Consider the following 7,222-nt stretch of genomic DNA (forward strand, 5'->3'; position numbering starts at 1 on the left):
GAATTAAGAGAAAAAATAAAATAAAACAAAACAAAAGCCTCAACTCAGAGAAACTAGAGGAAAATAATAAACATGAAGGTAAAAATGAAATATAAAACAAGTAGCAAAGAAATCAAAAGCTGGATCATTCAAAAGACTAATAAAATACAAATTTCTGCTTTTTAATATAAAGATATCCAGCTTTATTTTACATGGTTGCCTAGTCTTTTTTTTTTTTTTTTAAGTAAGCTCTACATCCAATATAGGGCTTGAATTCATGACCCCCAGATCAAGAGTCATGCTCTACCCACTGAGCCAGTCAGGCACCCTAAAATTTCTTGTAAGATGCACAAGGAAAGAGTCCTGACACAAATAAAGATAGTAAGAATAGGCAGATATTAGGAATGTTCAAAAAGTACATCTGTATACAGTGGTTTGAAAATGAGAAATTTAAACCAATAACACTGAAAAATTAGAAAATTAAATAATTTCTCAGAAAAAAATATAACATATGAAATGGACCAAAAAAGAAAGAAAAACATGAATAGACCTAGAACAACTACGTAATTTGAATTATTAGTCCAAACACACACACAGCCACCTGTACAAATACTGTTCCTCTACATCACCAACAATCAAAGTAATTTTTTAGAAGAGATATTACAATAGCAACAAAGCAGTCATGATATCTAGGAATAAATCTAATGAAGAATATACAAAGAAGAATTATAAAACTTCAATAAAGGACATAAAGAAAAGCTGTAGGACATATATCCAGTTCACAAAACAGAAGACAACACATAACGATGATGATTCTCCCCAAATTATTTCATAAATTCAATGTACTATTCTTCTGTTCAAAATTCTAAAGGAGTATTTCACATAAGTGGGTGATCTTGAAACTCAAGGAGAATATAAAGACCAAAGAACAGCCTAGAAAAACTTAAATCTAAAGGTGGATTCATCCTTTAGGAAAGATTATGATGAAACTGTAATATTTAAGTCAGTACAAGACAAATGAACAGAAAAGAAGTCTAAAAACAGACCCAAATACAAAAATAGAACTTGGTATAGGTTCAAAGAGGCTGTACAAGTCAAAGAGAAAGGGATGGATTACTAAAGAACCGTAGGAAAACGAAACTAAAGCCTTTAGATACGAACATAGGTTACATTTATGACTACACGATAAGGAAAGATTTAGTAAATATAAAGCCAAAGTACAACCCGTAAAGGAAGGTACTGTCAGATCTAACTACCTTAAAATTAAAATTTTTATGATAAGAAAAAACCATAAACAATGTGAAAGGATAAGCCACAGGATAGATAGAAAAAGACGTTTGTTTCCCATCTATAACTGACAAAGTATTAATGCCCGGGAGATGTTTAGAACTTCTACATATTGCTACGAAAAATAAAAACAACACAATAAAAAATAAAGTCACAGGAGATGAATAAGAAATCCATGAAAGAGAATTTCCAAATGCCCAATAAACAAGAAAATATGCTCAATGTCACCTAAAACGAGGAACATGCAAATTTAAAATAATAATAAAAAATTCCATTTAGTCCATAATACTAGCAAAAATTAATAAATCTCAGCACTGACAAAGACAAAGAAATTTTTTCTATGTTGCTTTTGAGAGTATAAATTGGCACAAATATTTTAGGAACAATTTGGGATATTCAGTAAAACTAAAGATAGAAGTACCCTATGATCAGCAGTTCTTCTCAGGAATCTCAGAGAAATATGGGCTCACACTGAGAGGAGGATGCCTCGGACATTGCATTGTCATAGGAACAGAAAAAAAAAAAAAAAGGAAAAAATTGATGGGGAAATGGATAAACTAGTTTATGCAAATACTTGAACACAATAGAGCTGCTAAAATAAATTATTTCCATCTACATATTTCAACATGGATAAACCTCAAGTATATAATTTTGAGTTTAAAAACAAAGCAATTTGCCTAAGAATGTGTTCAATACGATGCCCTTCATTAAAATGTAAAACCCCACAGGACCATATATTGTTTTTTGATACATACAAATGTGGAAAGTACACCACGTAGGGTAATAATGCTGGCTATAGTGGGTGCAGTTGCGGCCTCGCTCCTACTCCCTCTACACTCCCTTTTCTGAAATTTCCAGCACCTTCTTACAGTCAAAACCCTCCTAAAGGATGGATGAGAAGAATGGTCAGCCCCATCCACCCTGAGGTCAGGCCTCAGGGCAGGCCTGAGTGCCAGGAACTTTACAATAAAACACAAGAAGGTTGTCAGGTAAATATTCGAATCTCCTCAGCTCTCAGTGGAACAGCTCTGAGCCCTGTCTACACCGTCCCCTAAAGTCCCTTTTGGGACTGAGCCCAGCTGCCCACAGGAATAACCCATTCACTGTCACACTCTCCACTGACTTCCTTTCCTTCCTGGTATCACTTTCCTTACTTCCCTAAAGCTGCTGTTGATCCTGGGATCAATTCTCAAACTACCCCCCCAGTATCAGCACAGGAGCTACCTTTGTGAAAGGGAAAGGGGAGAATGGGGTGGGTGCAATTTTTCACTGTATCCATCAAGTTTTACTTCTCAAAAAAGAAATATGAAGCAAATATTAGCAAAATGTTAGGGTGGTGGATTTATGGCTGTTATTTTATTTTGTATATTTTCTGGGCTTTCAACATTTCATAATTAAGAATTAAAAAATGTGTCATAAAGTAAATGCTTGATAAATCCATGATAAACAGAATACTAGTTCTGCATTTCATTAGATCCCCACCCTCAGGGCCACCTCTGGGATATTTGAGGATGCATGTATTTTTGCATTTGGATTTTAAAATGTAGGGGCACTGGGTGGCTCAGTCAGTTAAGCATCTGCCTTCGGCTCGGGTCCTGGGATCAAGCCCCACATTGGACTCTGTAAAGCTTTACAGGTGTGGTAAACACAACACCAGATGAGGTAGGCGCAAGGCAAGACTTATTAAAGGCATCTCCTATGAAGTTTCGGGGCTCAGGAGAAGGGGGGAAAGTCGCGCCGGGAGGAGGTCAGCACTCTCGGTTGAGGCTCTGAGACTCCAGAGAGGAGAGTCGGGGAAGTCCCACTGGGAGGGAGTCGGGTGGGATCTTTTATGGGGCCAAGGCAGGGCGTGGGCTCACTTGGTAAGGTATTTGGTGATCAGAGGGTATGCAGGGGGGGGCGCGGAGGACTGATGCTCCTGTTTCCTGCATAGATATCGGGTTACCTGTGGAGACGTGACCGGGCCATACATCCTTTTGGCAGGAGAGTCAAGGGTTACGGAAGGGGGGGAGGGTGCTGGAAGATGGCGGCCCAGCCATCATTTCTATTGTTCCTCCTGTATTCCCGGAGCCCCTGACCCAACAGACTCTTTGCTCAAGGGGGAAGCCTGCCACTCCCCCTGCTCCTTCTCTGTCTCACTCTCTCAAATAAATAAATAAATAATCTTTTTAAAATGTATTATAAAATTCGTGGGTGCATAGGAAGCAAAGTGATTTATCAATGAAGACTTAGAATGATAGAGAAGAGTTGTTTATGTATTTGTTACTATCTAATCGGGGCATGGGAAGGTTCACCATGGTGTGCAGTTACCATCTCTTCCTGTTCAGATCCAAGGACTATCATGCTTTTTCTCATCAACTGCACTATTCCTAGATAATTTTGTATATCCCATGCATTAAGAAAGGTAGCAATAGTGTCATTACTCACAGTTCATGGCTCATCGGAACTGGCTATGGTTCGGAGTGTCCTAATACCATTTATTTAACTGTGGTTCCTGCATCACTTAGGACATTGCATCACCAACCACAGAGCCCATGAACACAGATTTCCAATGACTGCCTCCAAGGTTGCTTACTGTGCTTCATTAACACCGACCATAAATGCAAGTCTCATATAGATTATTCAGGAAATGAGAATGATCATTCATTTTCTGGTTGTATTCTATTTACTACCTGGAATTTTATAGTATAGAGGTAGAACATGACATCATTCATCTTGAACTCTTTAGGCCAAATGACTGCATTCCTAAAAGGTAATCTCTTTCAATGTTGACAGAATTTCTACTTTCGACACAGGGCTACCAGCAAGAAGAGTGAGTAAGGGGTGAGTGCATGGGGTATGAAGAGCTGGCCCATTCGTTCAGCCATGTCTGTTCCCCAGCCAGCGTGGCTCAAGCTAGACCAGGAAGAACATGGCATTGCCATATCCATCCAAGGCAAGAGACAACATCCATTGGAAGGTCGCACTGGTATTAGGGAGCAATAATCTCAAAAACCCTTGGAAATAAACTCAGCCACCGTGAGGACTGCCTGATATGTGGCACAGAGCCTGTGTAGAGTATGGGGTGGTCACAGAGAGCCAGCATTGGGGGTGCCGTGGGGTAAAGGATGCCTACCACCTCCACTGCTCCCTTCAAGTACCAAAGCCAGAGGGAGCACCATGGTTGAAGCCAACACACACCACTCCAGTCCAGATGGTCAGCAGTGGACGACCAGCAATCCACAGCCCAAAATACATCCTCGCTTAGTATGAGTGAGAGTCACCCCCATCAGCTCTCAGCGCTATCTGGCAGCCCCTTGTCACACGATCCAGTGAAAGAAATATTGAGTTAATCAGGGGGAGCAACCTGCTTGCCAGAACACCCTTGCAGAACCAGGATGGTGCCACAGGACCCACAGTCACAAAGTCTGGGGTTCCTCAGGGCAGCTCCCCAGAATGGGTGGAGAGTCAGAGAGAAACAGGGCCCCACGCAAGTCATGGGCCTGGCTCACAGACACCCTGCCAGGCAGCACTGCTGGCCCACTGACCTCAAATGGGACCTTGACATTTTCAAGGAAAGCACTCAAAATACAAGGCCCCTAAGTGTGGGGCACAGCGCAGGGGCCACTCATTCCCGTCTCAGAGTAGAACAGTCAGTTGTCTCACAGATCTGTACTGTTTCCTGTGCATCCGTTTGTAATTCATCCTTGGTTAGGAATTCATTGAAGAGAAGAATGATACCACAACCTTCATGTCAGTCGCAGCCTCTGGCTTCATGCTAACTTCCAAGCATGCTTGTCTTACCCACGGACTGGCCAGATTCTTTCCTTGGAAGCAGAGTCCGAGAAAGGCTGCCCTGGAGGCAACACTTGTGGGACTACCACACAAGAAACTAAAGTGGAATCATTAAAATGTCCCCTTCGAGTGAACCCTCTAGGGCAGTATGCAGTGCTCTAACAGCCTCTGGTGTAACAACCAGACTCGGCTCTTCCCTCTGCTGCTTCTACACTGACATTCTGAAGTATCTTTTTAGCAACACCAAAGAACGGGGGTGTCATCTTGTAGTCTGGGATCGTCTCAATATTCTGAAAAATTATGTTCTGCATCTTTGTGCAAATAGTGTATCTCATAATCCTTTCACAAGGCACGTGTGTTTGTGTGTGTCTATGTATGTGTCTGCGTATTTATGGATTTGTGTGTGTGTGTGTGTGCGTGCACACGCGCACACACACACACACACACACACACACACTCAAGCATTTCTCCCACTAAGCTTCGTGGAGGAAAAACTGGAACAATTAATTCCTCTACCCAGGCTGCTAATTCTCTTTCTCTCTCCTACTCCCAGTCTTCTGGCCAATTTAGCCTTTCGCTCCCATTTTGCCTTCTCTCAGTGAAACCGCTGTGTTTCCGCTGTTGAGTGTCATTTCATTACATTTTAAAGCAGCCCTGCTACATCCTCGAATTAACTCTTGTCTGGGGGGAAGTGTAAATGGCTTATCAGTGCATAATGTACTTCGTCAAAAAAAAAACCTCACTGTAATGTATATTTCCTCATTGTTGTGCTTGGGGGCATCAATTAATGTCAGAAGGCTGACAATCCTTTGAACACATCCCTTTGACTACAGATGCTCGTGTGACATTTCCTGACATCTGGGCAATGTTTTCTACACATAGCTCACTCCTCTTGCCCTTGATTTCCATGACATTCTTATACTTGTTTCCTCACTCCCTTCTTCTGGGGACAAAGAGTGTAACAGGAGTGGGTTCTCAATGGACTCTAAACCCCGTGGCATACCCTTCTCTTTCTCCTTGTCCCATAAGAAACTTACAGAAAATTGAAAGATAATAAAAAAATGCTGTGTTACCCCTTTCTCTTACATTCTTACAGTTATACAGTGGTTCGGTTTTAAAAGAAAGCTTCTAAAAATTGTAACTTCAGAGTATTTTCATCTTAATTTTTTAAAAATCAAGACTATATGGAGAGGGACTTCCATTTGCTATGGAAATGCACAGAGTACTCACCAAGAATGGAAATGGAGACTAGGCAGACCACCTGGAGTCAGTTAGATGGGCCAGTTAGGTGGACCCACAGGGCAATAAGCCTAAGTCACTTACGGTTCATTGCATAGACAGAAACTGCACCGAGTCAACACTGAGCAAAGAGTTCAGAGGTGAGTTACAGAGAAAGTGTACACCTGGGCTCCCATCTGGGACCGCAGATGGCATCTCTCCTTCTAATACCTGGTCCAGGTATTCCGAAGCCCTGGAGGGAGCCCCCCAACGTGTGCATATGGGCGCTATGCCCTCAGGCAGGCCTGGTCCTCTCTTTTTCTTTCTATTTGGAATGTCAGTGCTAAGTTCAGTTACAAAAGCATAACCGTTCCCCACTGGGAAAATCCAACAGATCCTTTCAGAACATGGACTTGTTTCCTCACAGCACGGTCTTACGCATCTTGAGATGCACAGAAAACGCAAACCAGTCAGAAGGAAACCAAAAGGGAACGCCACTACAAATAAATGGAGAGGTTTTTCTTGCACCCCTGCAGAGCTGGAGTGAAAAAAAAAATATTGCTTGTTTATAGAAATGTGACCTTGAGACTTCAAAGAAAAGAAAGATGCAGTGGGGGTCATTGAAGGAAAGGCCTTTTTCTTAGATTTTTTAATGTCGGTTTTGTAAGTTGGTGAAGCCAAAGTGAGTTAAGGGATCGGTAAATTGATTTTTTTTTTCTTACTGGGAATCAGCTGAGGCTTACCATTCCTTATCATGTTATGGTCTTACACTAGACAAAAATATGGTTGCTTTCAAAACAAACTTGAGGGAGAGGGCAGATGGGACCTATAAGGATTCCAGCATTAAAACTTCAAAGCCCTTTCCTTTGAAACAAATTTCCTTTGCACAAACTGTAACGAACATTTAAAGGATACGGTGGAACGACGCTGTCAAAACGGAACCAGGAGACATCCCGCACTGCAA

This window comes from Neovison vison, chromosome 3, assembly GCF_020171115.1.
Source record: "Neovison vison isolate M4711 chromosome 3, ASM_NN_V1, whole genome shotgun sequence".
NCBI classification, from domain to species: Eukaryota; Metazoa; Chordata; class Mammalia; order Carnivora; family Mustelidae; genus Neogale; species Neogale vison.